This window comes from Phyllopteryx taeniolatus, chromosome 13 (genome assembly GCF_024500385.1).
Source record: "Phyllopteryx taeniolatus isolate TA_2022b chromosome 13, UOR_Ptae_1.2, whole genome shotgun sequence".
Taxonomy (NCBI): domain Eukaryota; kingdom Metazoa; phylum Chordata; class Actinopteri; order Syngnathiformes; family Syngnathidae; genus Phyllopteryx; species Phyllopteryx taeniolatus.
Genome location: NC_084514.1, coordinates 12,563,416 through 12,579,506, shown reverse-complemented (window position 1 = coordinate 12,579,506; position 16,091 = coordinate 12,563,416). Strand labels below are relative to the sequence as shown.

The following is a 16,091-nucleotide window of genomic DNA, read 5'->3' as shown; positions in this document are numbered from 1 at the left end:
CAAGTGGTCACAGTGGTAGTAACCTTTTATTGCTCAGCGACTGTCTTTTGATGTTTTGATGTCTCTGTTCTCTGGGTTCTCTGTTAATTGACTGACTGTTGTCGCACGAGAGTGGCCATCCAGCTACCTTGTCCGCGTGTGTGTGTGTGTGTCTGACAGACATAAACAAAGTCGTCACAAAGAATTGTGATCAGACAATACTGTCACCCTAAACAGACAAAAATAACGTCTGCAAGAATCCAAGTGAAAGTGCGGCTATTTTGAAGGCGTCTCACTGACGCCACACACCATTACAATGCGGCCAAATGTAAACCGTATCAATAAATGTTCGATTGCGATCGAAATAACAGGACGTCCATCTGTCGACAGAGAGCGTGGTCGCTTTAAGAGAGGAGGCGTGGCGCTGCTCTTACGCCCCACTTGACGGTCGCTGGGCACTTCGCTAGCATTCATTCGGCTGAGCGGGCAGCACATCGCCGCCGCTCTCATCTGCTCCGCTGACAACGTCAAGGGATTATTGTGAGCGACATTGTTGCCCATCCGAACCTGGTTTCTCCGTAAAGGACCGAGGCGGTAAGCACATTTCGAGACACGAACTCGCCCATTTGACCTGGTGAACCAGCGTGAGGTGGTCGGGTTGTGATGGTTCTCTCAAGCCCGGCTGTGCCCTCATCACCCGGTCGGCGCGGAGCCGGCACTCGTCGTCCGGGGGCTTTGATTGCGCTCCGCAGCGGTTTTGCGTTTTCAAATCCGATTTTCTGAAAAATGAAAACGGCAGCGTTATGGATGCTCACGCGACATCTCTTTGGAGCTGTGATGTGGAAAACGATGCCAACGGCTAGCGACGAACACCGGCCGTCTGTAGCATTAGCTTGTTTTAACATTTGATTGTATGCTTTTCATTAGTCGCCGTAACGTTCTAGTTTCCTCCTATGCGTGATAAAATGCCAACGAGCTGCCTTGACATGTATGCACGTAGTATTTGTATTGCAGACTACTCGTCACAATTGACGGTGATTTCCCTCGAGTACCCATTGAGGGCGCTCTACCTCCTGATTTTAACAATCGTCCGTGTCAGACAGCCAATGAAGGTTACGTAAAGTTGTGTTTGATCTTGAGGGGAATCACGTCCCGGCATATCGCTTCTTTAGAGGGCCATTTCCCACTAACGTGTAAAGAATGAACTGTGCCTATTTGAACACAAGCAATTGATGCTGTTGTGCTGAGCAGGTGCGTCTCTCGACTCTCCTCTGGGGATAAGCAAAAGATATCTTTTCTTAAATAATTGACATAAAATAGCAAACAACAACAACTACGAACCCCAGGAACTGTTTGACTGTCCAAAATCTCTTGTTAGGAAGCATTCAGAGTTCCTTTCACTGGAGCTCAGGAGCTAATATTTTGGACATTTTCAGCTTGGTGGGATGGACCCCTTCCCGGTCCCACGTGAGTGTGCATCAGTGCACTAATCAAGGGTCATGGGGACATTGACGAGAGAGTTTAATGTGATGAACTTGACGAGCCTGCACAATCCTGACCGCAACCCTATGGAACACAGGGAGCAAGGCCTTCTCGTCCAACATCAGTGTGTAGCCTCACAAATGGGATTTTGGAGAAATGCTCATAAATTACCATGCACGCACTCCTAAACCTTGTGGAAAACCTTTCCAGAAGAGTTTAAGATGTTATAACTGCAGAGGGTGGACCGGTGGCAAATCAAACCCTATGAATTAAGAATGGGATGTCACTTAAATGAATATTTTGACTCAAGGCAGGTGAGTGAATACTTTTGGCAATACAGTACATATTGTTATGTCTCAATGAGCTTATGAGTTGCTCTGCTGTTTAATGTTAGCTAATAATGTGCAATACATTTTTCTGGGATGGGGAAAAACAGGCATCACTGCTTATGTCAGGTTTGATACCCATTCCCACTTACCACTATCACATTTCTTTTGTTTTTCGTTTTACATGCCCCGAGTGATGTTTGCTTTCTTCTGTCGCGCTGCAGGTGTATTCCAATAAGCCTGTTAGTCAGCGGCCCTGTGAGGTAGCTTTCCGAATCCTTTACACGTCATGGCAGTGTTTGGTTGTCGTCGTCGTCGGTATGGACCAATAGCTGCCGTTTCTTGAGGCCCCCTACTAGCCAGCAGCCGGCAACAGTAAGAGGCCTTGTGTGGGGGATTCCCAAAAGCGACATGTTGTCCTTGCAGTGCTTTGTCATTGATGCGGGCTAACGTCAGCTGTCTTTTGGGGCCGCCTTCAGTTCGAGATCTTCTGGCGATTGCCTCGGTCGCCTGCCCTGTGAGGTAAAATGATCCTGGGCAGCATGGTGTCTGAGTAGTGAGCATGCGTGTGTGTCACAGTTCTGAGGTCCGCGGTTCCAATCTTGGCTCTGACCTTCGAAGCTGTGGGGAGTTTGCTGTGCTTGCATGGCTTTTCTCTGGCTTTCTCCCACTTCCAAAAAGATGCTTCTTAGGTTAACTGAAGACTCTAAATGGTCCATACATGTGAATGTGAGCGGTTGTTTGTTACATGTGGCCTACAATTGGCTGGCTGCCGGCCCATAATGCACCCTGCCCCTCGCCCAAAGTCGGCTGGGATAGGATCCAGGTCACCTGTGACCCAAGTGAGGATAAGTGCTGTAGAAAAGTGATGTCTAGATAAAGTTCTCCTCCAAAATCTTCTGATAGAATTTCAGTCAGTGTCAGTGTAATATAATACTCTAACTCGCCATAACATTAGAACGTTCAACATCCAAATTAGATTTGAGCAGATAATGTTAAAGTGTGATTGGCACCATCGGAGAGGCATTTATAAATGTTTATTTCGGTTGTGCATCATACTGAGAGGTTCTTGGGGTGTGGGATATTTGAATGCTTTGATCATGATGTTGTAGGGCAGCTCCACTCCAGGAAACTTCAACCGGTAAACTAGCCATCCATTTTCTATACTGCTTATTCTGTTCAGGGTGGTGGGAAGCTGATCCTATCCGAGCTGACTTCGGGCAAAAAGGTCGATCGACCACGAGCCACGTAGGCTACTGTATGGAGAAGCGACAGAACTATTTGTACTCACGTTCACACCATCACTGCGCTGCCTGCACAGAAGTTCAGCGAATTAACCGCTGCGCTGTCTGTGACCTACAACATATAGACATGGTTTGGACTTAGTACCTTAGTGAGTGTCAATCAAGGCTGAGTAGTAGTACTTACTATCTTTGTAAAGGCTTCGGTTTTGAATTTGTTTGATCGTGGAGATACCCCTAATGTTGTGGCGAGTTAATGTAAACCGGTTGTCTCGTTATTTCGCCACTGAATATCAGGAGTGGATCCAGACACCTCTCGCAAATGTGTTTCAGTCAGAGCCCGTTAGTTTCTTTCCATGGTTCAAAAATTCATATACTGCATTCAGGATATATACAGTGGATGTTTACCTAGTTGCAGGCCTCCATAGCTCTTAAAGCTCAATCTGCAAATCAAAGAGGATGAGGAAAAGGATGGGGAGGTATCAAGAGCCATTTAATCTCACTGCACATCTGGCAGCGATGCGCCAATGTGTCCTCTTGCTCAAATGACCGGGCTTACAAGCGGCGCACCATGCCAAGCGCACAGTTATCCCCTACTCATCCTCCTCTTCCTCCTCCGCCACACAGCTTTGCAGTCAGCATCTGCCGCATTCCACCTTATGGATCGTGACTGCCTCGCTTGTGAGTGTCACGTAAGACCCGTTGATCCTCTAAAGTTTGGTTAGGCTGGAATAGATCATGTCACAGAAATGACATTTTTGTTATTTTTTGTTAATTAATCTTCTAAATAGGCAGGCCACTGAACACCGCAGGATTGTGGACGATGATGGGTAGATTTATTGGGAAGCTTTCGTCATTGCTGGAGCTACACAGCATAATGCGTAAAACGCATCCAAAAAGTTTTTCAGTGAACACAAGAACTTTTTTTTTTTTTTTTTTTTTTTTTTTTAAATTGCCGAATAGACCTGCCTATAGTGGAATTGCTTGTGATTTTTATTATTATTATTATTATTTTTAAATCTAAAATTTAGCCTCTCTAGACTTTTATTGGTGTGTACTTTTTTTTTTTTTTTGAAACACTGCAACATTAAAGGCATTTGTCAGAAATAAGACAAATCTTTGCGTGCGTCCGTTGACCAATCTCATTTTAGTCGTATAGTATGCTGCTGAAAAGGTTCAAGGTTCTCTTAACTAAATCTTTCAATGTGTACCTATTTATGTGAAGCACCTCACATCCCTAAGCATAGCCGCAATCCATGTGAAGCATTTGAAGCTTCAAAACTGTAAAATCATAAAAACGAAACAAAGGGGTTTGACCTCCAGATCATCTGGAGCAGCTGTTGCAGGAGTTTGGCAGGAGTATTTTTAGGTCCAGTGTTTTGATTAGCAAGCGCAATCCTCGTCCAGCTACCTGTGTGTTTCCGAAGGGGGGGAGGGAGGGAGGGAGGGAGGGAGGAAAGAAAGAAAAATAGGTCTGGTCCAAGAGTAACAAAGCCCCTTGGCTGACGTGTGCTGCTTCTGGCTGTACCCTTGCTGACTGAGGACCATGTAGAGAATTGGGTTGTGGGCACATTACTGGGGGTGGAAAGATGACTCGGAAGCTTGCTCAGACGGCTTGTGGCATATGTTAGCAGGTATCAAGCAGACTGCACTTGACAATGGTGTGTGCCCAGTCTAAGCTGCTCTGCCACAGGACAGGACAGGGATGGGTGGTGCAGGCTCATTCTTGAATCATGTTTATGCAATTCAGTGCGAAGCATGCTACTACCACTGTATGGTTTTGGGCTACATGTAGGATCAAGCCAGTGCAGCACAGCACAGCATAACCTGGCCAGGATTCTTAAAGGAATGAGAAAGCTGCGGTGGACAATCAGCATATAGTGTTCTTTGCTTGACATGTGGTTGTTTACTCTCAAAAGAAGAGCAATGGTCAGGAAACGTCATGTTTCCTTCACATTCAATTCGTGATGTGACACAGAAGATACAATCAATCGGTCCTGTGCTCCTGAAAGGGAAGGAAGACAAAACAGCAGTTTACTATAAACAAGGGTCCCGCTGAGCAGCCCACTTTAGTTACTCAAAACAAACTCCTCCTACAGATTTGATCTGATCGACTTTAAACTTTGGCTGTCTCATCTAACCATATTGAAGATGAAAAGTTCTTCAAAGCTTTTCATTGCGTGTGAAACTGCACCCCCCAAAAAACGTAGCACCCCTCCCTACTAATTTCCAACGAAGCAGCCCTGCCTGTACGTTTCACCTAGGTCTACCAAAAGTAGGAGGCATACGTAACATCTCAAGACCTACAAAAAAAGTTTCTTGAAGCGATACCCTAAACCCAACAGGAATCCCACCCTTTTTATTTTACTGTCAAATTCGGACCTATTTTTAGAACGGATCTATTTTAATGAACTCCTCCTAGACATTTTATCTGATTGACTTCAAATTGTGGGTGTTTCGTCGAAACGTATTGAAGATGAAAAGTTCAAACCTTTTCATATCATCTAATGTGGTCGCTGTGGTGACATGCTGTTCGCCACGCAGTTGTGTTGTGGTGCACATAATTGTGAAATGCAATAAAAATGATGGTGCACATTTCTATTCACTGGATCCGCAATGTGCCAGTACCCCAACGTGGCCAGGGGTGCGAGGGCCCTAAATAGCTGCTCGCCGCTCTAGTTATTATTATTATGATGTTCACTGCTATCATGGAAATGACTGTCAACCAATCAACCGAGCAAAGTTTCTAGCCCCATCCTCACCTTTTAACAATGTAAACGCACAACCTGGATCATGTTGAAATAAAGCAAAAATGTACTGTTTATTATCTTGTTTCTACTAAGGCTAAATGATAAGCTTGTTTTTTGACCACCCCTTAGGCCGTTAAGGTGTAATCTAATCGTGGTCCAGGGAAAGCATTTTGCTGAAATATGTGAACACACAATTTAGGTTAGCCAAAGCCTTGACTAAAATCATGAGTTGCTGGTTGCATGTGGCAATTTAAGGTCAAATGTGCCTTGTCTCCTACAGATTCTGCTCATCAAGAATCCCCATGTCATGCACTTGCATTGTTAGTCACATTATGTGCCTATAAACGCGTGCTAATAACTGTTTGCGCCTGCTCTTCCTCTCTGTGCTGGCCATGCAGGCTGTTTTCATGCTTACGGCAGTTTCTGTCACAGGGGCTAAGAAAGAAGTCTGGGTGTAATTAGCTGTCAAGGCATAATCTTATTCCAGACACCGCATGTTGTGTCTGTTTAAAGTGACCCCCACCTCCCCAAAGCCCCCTAAAGCCCCTTTCTCGGTCATAGGTGGTGTTCATGACCTCCTGTCCAACCCTGACCCCTAATACCTGGACCTTATGAGTACAGTACATGCAAAAAATAGCAAACTGGATTGTCTTCATCTTTATTTTCGTACAACGAGGCAACCTTATTTCGGGCCTCATGAAGTGCATTCCCATCGTGTGCATTTGCGCTTCCCAATATCATCTGAAGAGCGGTACCTAAATTATGTCCTACTGTAACATAACTTGTACATTCTCCTCAAGGTGTCAGGCAGTAAACTCTACACTGAGGACCACAATGTACAGAAGCTTACATAAAGCGGCATAATATATATATATATATATATATATATATATATACAGTTTATAAACATCAATGTCTTGGTTACAATTTAGTGGATTAACAAAACCATGGAAAGTTTTTCATTTTTACGTGTAGAGAATAGGTAGGCAGTTCACTGACTAAAAAGCCATGTTTCAACCTAACTGGTTATAAAAAAAAGTATGCATTGTATTATATTTTCTTTGATCTATTTTTAGCACTTAGCCTAACATTGAATTGTTTGTGGACCAACCTGGATGAATCAGTTTTTGCTTTTGGATAAGGGTGAACATCTGCCACTGCCTGCCTTCATATGTCGTGCCCCTTTTTATTATTGAGCTTGCCACAGACATGCCAAAGTTTACTGACCATAGACATAGACAATTTGAGCGACTCTGGTACCAATTCTGGTTCCTCATTTCGATTCCGGTTCCAAACGATTCTCTATTCTGATTTTATTTTATTTAATTTTTTATTTATTTATTTTTTTAGGGGGCTGGGTCCAAAGAGTTTTTTTGCATGGTTTAAATAAAGGGTGTCCAAATTATGAACATCCATTTTCTTAGCATTTGAAAAAGAGAGTTCGCTTTAACCATTACAGTACCTTATGCAGCGGATGTGTTGTTGCCAGTGGGCACCTCTGTGTCTAACACTACACTTTGAAGGAGGGCATGTTTTTTTTTTTAAAATTCTCTATGAAATAAATCCAATACAAGTTCTTTAATTGGAATACTGCGCTTATGACTGAACTAGTTTGATGGTCTATCAATAAAAAATTAGATGTGCCTGTCGTTCTATAGATCAGCGGTGCCCTGCAACCTTTCTGGCACCACAGACTTGGGTGAGTCACTTTAACGTATTTGTCGGCTGACATAGAAGCAAGTAAAAATAAATGATTCAATAACTAAATCACCATGACGATGACTATAGTTAATGTAATAGTGGAAGCCCTGCACTTTCAAAGATAAAACTCCAAGCTGCCAGCAACATGTTTGAAGTGGAAAAGCTCCTCGCAGCGATTTTTTTTCAACAATTCATATGATACAATATCTCGAAGTTGGCTGTCGTCATAATGTGGAAGGGAAATGTTACGGCCGTTGGGCAATCGGTGAGTGTTATGGACCAGGTGTGTCCTGCACTATTAGCACGAGTGAGCCGTCTGCAGGTCTAGGTGAAGGGGGCCTGGAACAGGTTGTGGTCTATTACTTGTAGACAGTGGTAAAGCTGTTCTCTGCTAGGACACACCTGAGTTAGAGAGGAAGTGCTGCATAGCAGAAATGTCCGATAGGGCAAAAACCTCTTAGCATCAGATGAGAATGTGACTTAACCAGCTGTGAAGTTCAATTTTAATATTGGTCTTGACCCACTCTATCGTTGAACGGAAAAAACAACATTTGCAATTTGTGATGTGTTACAAAACATAGGAGACTCTTTCTTGCCCCCTCAGTCTTGCACTGATTTCTTCTCAGTATCCCTCTTATTCCTGATGGAGTAAAACGATTTCCAGACTTTGTTGTCAATTAAAATCCTCTTCAATTACAGCTATTTTATCATAGACCAGACACCTTGTGACCTGTTTTATTGTTTTCTAGGCTTTTGCAAATTAAGGCCACAACTGTGTTTTTGGAAACAGTAGCTCACAGCATAAATTTAGTTCTTGGTTTCACCAGTCTTTGTTCTGACTCCATAGCATGGGAGTTGGTGGCATCAGTAGAAGTTGCATTTTGCATTAAGAATTGGATCATCAGTCATTAGAGCTAAACACAGTGGGAGCATGTGCACACCTAATGATTGCTGTCAGTGTTTTGGAGAATTATTTGCCCTTCAGATGATATTTCACTCAGGGGTCTGGAGGTTGTAAATAACATATTAGTGCAGTTTTTGCGTGACAGAAATTGTCAAGGTACAGACTACTGTACGCTCTTTCTGATGTGCTTTGAAAAAATATCCTTTGTTTGTAATACAGTATGATTCAGATAGGGAGACTCCACAAGGTTGGGTTAATTTTACTGGTCTTGTCACACATTCACTTATCTCCTTTTTGCCAGTAAGAGTTAATGGAGTTCATTCATACCTCCCCCAAAGGACAATCAAACATGGTATTTGGCAGTCAAGCCCACACTAGTCTGTTTGAATGGCAAACGAAGGACTGACAGCACCATCTTTCCATGTACTGTAGAAAACTGGCATGGAAATGAAGTTAACCACACACACCAAAACCTCTCTGTTCTCTCTATTAAACATAAATACTACATATTGAAAAGAGAGAAAAACACGGCCTCTAATACAGAGTGAACACTGGGTCTTACTGTATGTCTTGAAGTGACTGCACTCTCTACCCTGCTTTTTCTTCCTTGTTCCCAGCCTTGGTTTGCTTCAACTTCCACACATTTTCACAGCCCTCACAACTTACTTGTTGTTATGGTCCTATGTCTCCATGGAGTTACAGGCAATTCGATTTCATTGATAGGCTGCAGAATGAAGGTTGAGACAGGAGCATCCTATCGTAGACCTCCTGACTCCCTATACTGAGCTAATAATACTCTGGGCTACAGAGAAAGGACCATATTGGTTTTGTCAGTAGAAGCAAGGCGACTGGTTGGTTGGTGGGGGTGACCGGGGGGGGGTTTCATTTGGGACATGTGCGCTTGATACTTTGTTGAGCACAAAGCAACTCTTTCACTTGGGATCTGGAGCACATATGGAATTGTTTATAAAAACTCCATAACGTCAACCCCATAGTGTCAGCAGGTTCCCCTTCACCTACGCATCTCAAATTCAGTGTGCCACTGAACTGTTGGACCAGGAGTTGGACTTGTTCTCCTCAGTACTTTGTAGATCAGAAATAACATTTTATCTTCAGGTCACCCAAAACCAATAAGATTTTGTTTATGCAATTAAATGTTCCTGTTTGATTCTTGTCTGTATTTAGAAGTAAATTGGACAAACCTTGATTTTTGTTTTTGTTTTGTTTCTTCTCCTCCCTCCAAATGTTTTTTTTAATTATTATTTATTTATTTATTTATCTATTTTAAATGTTCATCAAATTACTACCTGGTTTTCCCTGTCGAGGTGGACCTTTCCGGAATATTGAAGCGCATTCTTGTTTGCACTTGGAAAGTTACCAAACTACTTTTGGGAGCATGTATTTGGCATTCATGGCATTTGGTGCCTGATAACTATTTTAGTTAATAGTTAAGTTGCGGCACGGTAGCCGACTGGTTAGAGCGTCTGCCTCACAGTTCTGAGGACCCGGGTTCAATCCCCGGCCCCGCCTGTGTGGAGTTTGCATGTTCTCCCCGTGCCTGCGGGGGTTTTCTCCGGGCACTCCGGTTTCCTCCCACATCCCAAATACATGCATGGTAGGTGAATTGACGACTCTAAATTGCCCGTAGGTGTGCATGTGAGTGCGAATGGTTGTTTGTTTGTATGTGCCCTGCGATTGGCTGGCGACCAGTTCGGGGTGTACCCCGCCTCCTGCCCGATGATAGCTGGGATAGGCTCCGGCACGCCCGCGACCCTGGTGAGGAGAAGCGGCTCAGAAAATGGATGGATGGATGGTTAAGTTGCCTAGTACTCAAGGTCCACATTTAGTGGGTTTGCTGCATGTCACATTATAGGAACCTTATATTAACGGTAACGCTGTGTGCCTGTATGACATCATCCTGAAAGGTTGTTTTCTAAATCGCACAGCTGGGTTTAGATAACAGAGCAGCTCGGATGTTTATTTCTTGTCTTTTTGCATTCCTGCTTCTTATTGATAATATCCAGGATGGTGGGGTCGGGGGGTTTCTTCTATAAAAGGAAGTCTGAAGACTTTCGCTGACCCAGTGGAAACAAGGCAGGCATGCATATCAAATTTTGATGTAATCTCTTTTGAAGGTCAGCAGTCAAAATGGACAAGGCGCGACAATCTTGCATTTGCCCTCCGTCAGCCCGTAGGCCATATATGTCAAACTCAGACCCGGGGACCAAATTTGGCCCACGATGTCATTCTATTTGGCCCGCAAGACCATCATATCAATTGTGTATTAGAGCTGGCGCCCCAGTATATAGCACATGCGCCACGAATATTACAAATCCCAGAATGCTTTGCTAGCGTGTTGGCCCATCAGTCTAGACCGGAGAGCGCCCCTTCCCTTTCTGTTGCTGTCATTAGCAACTACGCTACGAGTCTCCTCGGGCAAATTTACACTTCCCTTTCCCAAAAATGGCCAAATGAAAGATGGAAAACGGTTAACGTCCAAGACAGGTGGGAGGCAGATTATCTGTTCACTAAAGTAAAAGACAGACCTGTTTGTCGTGTGCGGAGCAACGTGGCTGTAGCAAAAAATAGAACATAATTGAAGTCATGTTTTTTGAATGCCCTTTATCAACTCCTAGGCAGGGACTGCTAATAGTTTGGGTGAAGTTTGGCTTTTTATTGAACGGCATTCTTATTTTTTGGTTGTTGGCCTTTGAAAAAAGATTTGCATAAAAAAGAAAGGTAGTTGGAAATAGATAAATGGAAGCTAGAGGGACAGAAGAATTCATGTTATCTATTTAAATACAAAACAACAAACAAATACCACTGATGTCTTTTCTCGCAAATTGGATTTCTCGTGTTTAGAATATTAGTTTTTTTTATTCCAGATTCAGTGTTTAAGCAAAATTTGTTTGTTGTCATATGATAAACTTTAACGCTAAATTTCCGCAGAGAAGGGAAACATGAACATCGCAGTGATTTTTAATTAAATATTGAGTTTGCCCCGTGACATTGTCTCAATTTTCAATTTTGGCCCACCGTGAATTTGAGTGTGACACCACTGCCTTAGGCCCACCGCACACGCATTGACGCCACCGATTGCGACTGAATTCTTGTGCAATGTGTGGGGTTCTGCAAATCTGTTCCGTGAGTTGCCAACTGTCTGCAACTTGTTTGACTGTCATTCGAAATTTGAAGTGCTCGTGAACGGCGTCACAACATTGCAGACAAACGGACAATCAAAATGCCAGGTTTTATCAGTGACCTCTTGACTGTAATTTATTTGTCGTTGTCCTGTTCCATCTAGTTCAGCAGCATAGATTTACCCCCCCCTCCCCTTCTTTTATAATTGACAAACTCAAATCATTTCCTCTTTTGGCATGTGCTTTATATAGCCTCGATTTTATTTTATTATCATTATCCATCCATCCAGCCATCCATTTTCTGAGCCGCTTATCCTCACTAGGGTCGCGGGAGTGCCGGAGCCCATCCCAGCTATCTTCGGGCAGGAGGCGGGGTACACCCTGAACTGGTTGCCAGCCAATTGCAGATTATTATTATTATTTTTGTATTTATTTTTATTTTTTTCAATTTATTTATTTTTCCATTTTTACTTTTATCATACTTGAAATTCAACTTGCACTTTGCTGTACATTTGAGTTGCACACCACGCACAGGACTGAATCACACCCACCCATGCAGGTATGCAAGGAGAGATGTGAAACAGTGTTGTACCTCTTGAGGTGGGTGGGCGGGCGGGCGGCTGGTGCCATGCTCAAGGGCATGTCAACAGTAGTCAGAAAGCAGACTGACATCTTTCCAACAAGCAGTTTCCATTTTTCATTTGTTTTGCAGCCAGACACATCTCAAGTCAGATGAGCTACTGCTGCAATCCAATAAATAAGGCTCAAATCTGAAATGTTCCCAATGCGGGAATCCTTGACAAAAATTCATTTACTGAAGCAATTTACCAATGAGCATTGTGACTGTGACCCTTTGTTGTCAACAAAGTACCAGCCCAAAGGAGTTACGCCAATTTGTAATCTTTGTGTCATGCTAATGTAGTACATACTATCTCTTATAAATGGCAATTTTTGCACATACATAACAGTGGTAGCATATCAAGTATGATTACAAGCAGTATGGCAGCATGAACACGTTTGGCCCCTGTTATTGTAACAGTCAGATATTCCTCATTCCACACATCCCTTCCTTGGCCCTTTTGGTTGCCCTGCGTGAATCCGTTTGTGTGTTTGATTGTGGGAAAGTTTTCTGACATTCGTGAGAGTCCCCCGCTCTCTGGACCGTCTTTTCCCTGGAGGCCCCTTTGGCTCACGGAGACTGAGCCCCATCACTGCTCTGGGACTCTTCTCCTAGCAACCCCTAGTGGTAGCAGAAGTGGCAGAATTCCTCCCCTTTCCCTTCCACTCTGGAGACTGGTAAACGCAGTTCATCTTTTTAGAAAAGGGAGATGAGTTGGGTGTCTCATCAATGCGATAAAAGGTCTTGGCACAAAAAAGTAACACTTCCCTCAAATGAATCACTTCAGATGGGGACTAATATGCAGACAGAGTTGTTACTGACATACCGTTCGGGAATGTGCCACACTGTTTTCTTTGGCTAGCTCTGCAAAGCAAGTCTTTGCTCCAAAGCTAAACATTGAATCTAAAGGTAAAATGGGTTTGCAGCTTCGTTAATGAGACTTGTTTTCTGAATTGCCTCATTAAATTAGGCTTGTGTGGTGCTATATTTGGATGTTCAAATCCAACTTCCAGTTCAATGTATTATTTAGTCATTTGTGTCGATTTGGTTCCCTTCTCAAATTTGCTGTTTCTATGTGATTCCTATAAAATAGTGAGTGCTATTTTGTACCCGTTCACAACGTACAGTCTTTTTGCATGTATACTGACCAACACACTATGGTCGATTGGTCACATGGTCAAAGTTGGATAACCTCAATGAGATGTAATATGTAGATGAGTCTGCTTTATTTGCTTCACTTTGTTTAAAGCCAAAACAAAACCGTGAACCGTTTTGAAATGTTAATGCTGTAATGCTTGAGTGTATATAATATGGCATCCTTATCTTCTCATGTACAGTATTTCATAAATATCACAAAATGATGGACTTTGCAGTTTAAAGCTCTAAAATAGGGTAAACATCACTGGCAGGGAGGCACCGTTTCTGTCTTCTACTGGCTCTCGCCCAAAACCCAATGCGTCATTTGCGTTAACTGTCATCTCATTGTGTTTGAGCAATGAGATGGATGAGTGAATGCAGGTGGGGATCCAAAAATAATGATAAACGGGTCTGTCTTTTGGCTATCGAGTAACAAAACAGATGAACATGGATGAGAATACTGGACCTGAGCCATGGATCCTTCATCACTAGTAGTACGAGGAATCTTTTTTTTTTTTTCTTCTTTCAAGAACTGTTTTTGCCCAAGTGAAGGACCGCATGGTTGGAAACAGCTAAAGCATTTAGAGGCCTTATGAATAGGAGTCTGTCTCTTGAGAGCCTCGCTAAAATGGGTTCTTTTGCTTTTATCCCTTTGGAGAGGCAGATTGATCTCAAACAGGCTCACTTCAAATGGTGTGTTGAAAGGCAAGGTGTTTATTTGTACAGCATTTATAACGCCCCATTTACCAGTTTTAGCATCTGTTTGTGGTTCTCCAACGTCCCGAAGCCCTTGACTGCCATTCCTTCTTTTGCCCTTATTTCCATGCACAATAAAGCCTCTAACAGTTCCTTCCTTTCACTGCTCGTTGGCACTGAGCTCACAGTCCCTCTTCGATCAACCTCAAGTAAAAGGATTTTGATGTAAATTTTAAGTCACGTTTCCATTTGCAAGCATCTGCAGATGGGAAAGAGGAAAGTCAGAGCAAGGAAGCCTGTTAAAACAATTGTCATCCTCCCAAGATGTACACACCGTCACTCTCATGTTAGATTTTGCATGTGGACATCAAGTGACCCTGGGCAATTTCTCCATAGTTACTCAGAACCCTCTCCTTTGCGTCATGAAGGAGTCTGTTAGTTAGATTTATTACTTTTTTTTCAAATCATATAAACGAGGAAACTATTTGCTATCGGCATTCAGGAAGCGTGTGGATAAACAAACACCAGTAGCAAATGGAGAATGCAGGCTATTTTTGGTCCATTTCTGTATCTCCGTCCATAAAGTGTCTGTAAGATCGACTGCCCCATTTTGTATCAGGTACCACCACTGACTGAAATTGAATTTTTTTATGTATTTTTTTCTTTCATGTATATTAGCACCTCTCTGCTAATGTGATGCTGGCAGTGGTTGTCATGCCTAATCTAGAATTTTCCTACTGCCAGTGTGCCTAAAACTACAAGCTCTGCATGTGTGCCGAAAGGTCCGTTCTGCCAACAATACAATGATAGAGATGACTAACCCATGGGCCACAGCACTGTGTGCTAATCCTTCTGTCTGAGGTGGATTTATTTGGGTTGATTTTGGTCTATCGTCCCCTCTTCCAACACACTGGCAAATCTGCCCCTTCCTTACAGTATTTGAATCTAAATTGTTTCCTCAATCTGGGAGCCATTGAGATGGCTACATTTTTTTGAAAGCCTGTCCCAACCAAATACCTTGCATTGTGTGGCAGTTGCATGGATTAGCGGTGGGTGCCATGTTGTATGAGCAGACTGAAAGATATTTGGATTGTCGGAGAAAGCCGAAACGGATGAGCGTCAGTGCAGTGGCAGGGATGCGACCGGAATGGATCTGTGCCCTTGACCACGTGTATTTGAAGTCATGCAAGCGGAGATGTTGGCTCAGCCGTATTAGACGGGCTGCACCTCCACTGCAGACATTTAATGCAGTTTTATCAACTGATAAAACACGCCCTTGTAGACCCAGTTTGATTCTATCTTAAATAATGAAGGAAGATTGAAGGGAATTTTTTAAGTTTTAGTAAGTGGAAAGAGTGGTCGATTGATACCAAGAACCAGAGGGAGGGCTATCGACGTATGTAGGCCTACTTGGAATCCATCCATGGATTCAAATCCTATTAGTCAATGAGAATTAAAGAATTAGATTTTCCAACTGATTGGAGTGAGTTGTGCATCCTGTTAAGTCAATTAAGGCAAGCTATTTGCCTTAACACCAATAAGCGCCTTCCTTGATGGTGAGCGATATGCATTAGAAGGAAAACTAGATGAGATAAAAGCATAAAGACATTATTTTCTGTAAAAAAAAAAAAACCCAAAAGAAAACAAAACAACATTTTCCACCAAAACCAACAATCGTGCTTAACTGTTTTTATTTTTGTACGTTGGTTGTTTTAGCACCAGACATTTTGGACCTGGCTTTGCTGCCAGGTTTCCTTGGCAATGGAGCATAAACCCAGGGATGTTTGGGGAGCAGTGGGTTGCAAAGCAGGAAAGTGAATGCATTCTGAATCTCTCACCCCTTGCTGCAGTCCTCTTTAAGTAAACAACTGTACTCACATTATTATACAAATAAACCAATGCAAGCATACTACACTGAGTGTGACATTGCTTCCTGCCATTGCAGCCAAATTCTTGCTCTGGCTGATGGAACAGAATGAAGGAAAAGGTTCTGGTGTGTTCCATTTGTGTACGCTTACAAGTGTGCACACATGCAATGTTGACAGAGTTCAGAGTATTAAAACAGACGCTGATCATAAATCTGCTGGTAGTGTTCAGTACATTGCCGTTTCAGTAG

The 16,091-nt window shown here is 42.9% G+C and overlaps 1 protein-coding gene across 5 annotated transcripts in view; it reads left to right on the top strand.

Moving 5' to 3' along the window:
- Positions 1-413: 413 nt before the first annotated feature.
- daam2 (dishevelled associated activator of morphogenesis 2) overlaps positions 414-16,091 on the top strand; it is a 100,714-nt gene continuing 85,036 nt past the window's right edge. For 4 of the 5 annotated variants that reach the window (XM_061794138.1, XM_061794133.1, XM_061794134.1 and 1 more), the window contains exon 1: positions 414-573. The gene's annotated coding sequence lies outside the window, so the exon portion shown is untranslated. Of the gene's footprint in view, positions 574-1,757; positions 1,776-16,091 lie in introns of those variants that run through there. The other variant, XM_061794137.1, reaches the window with a different exon arrangement.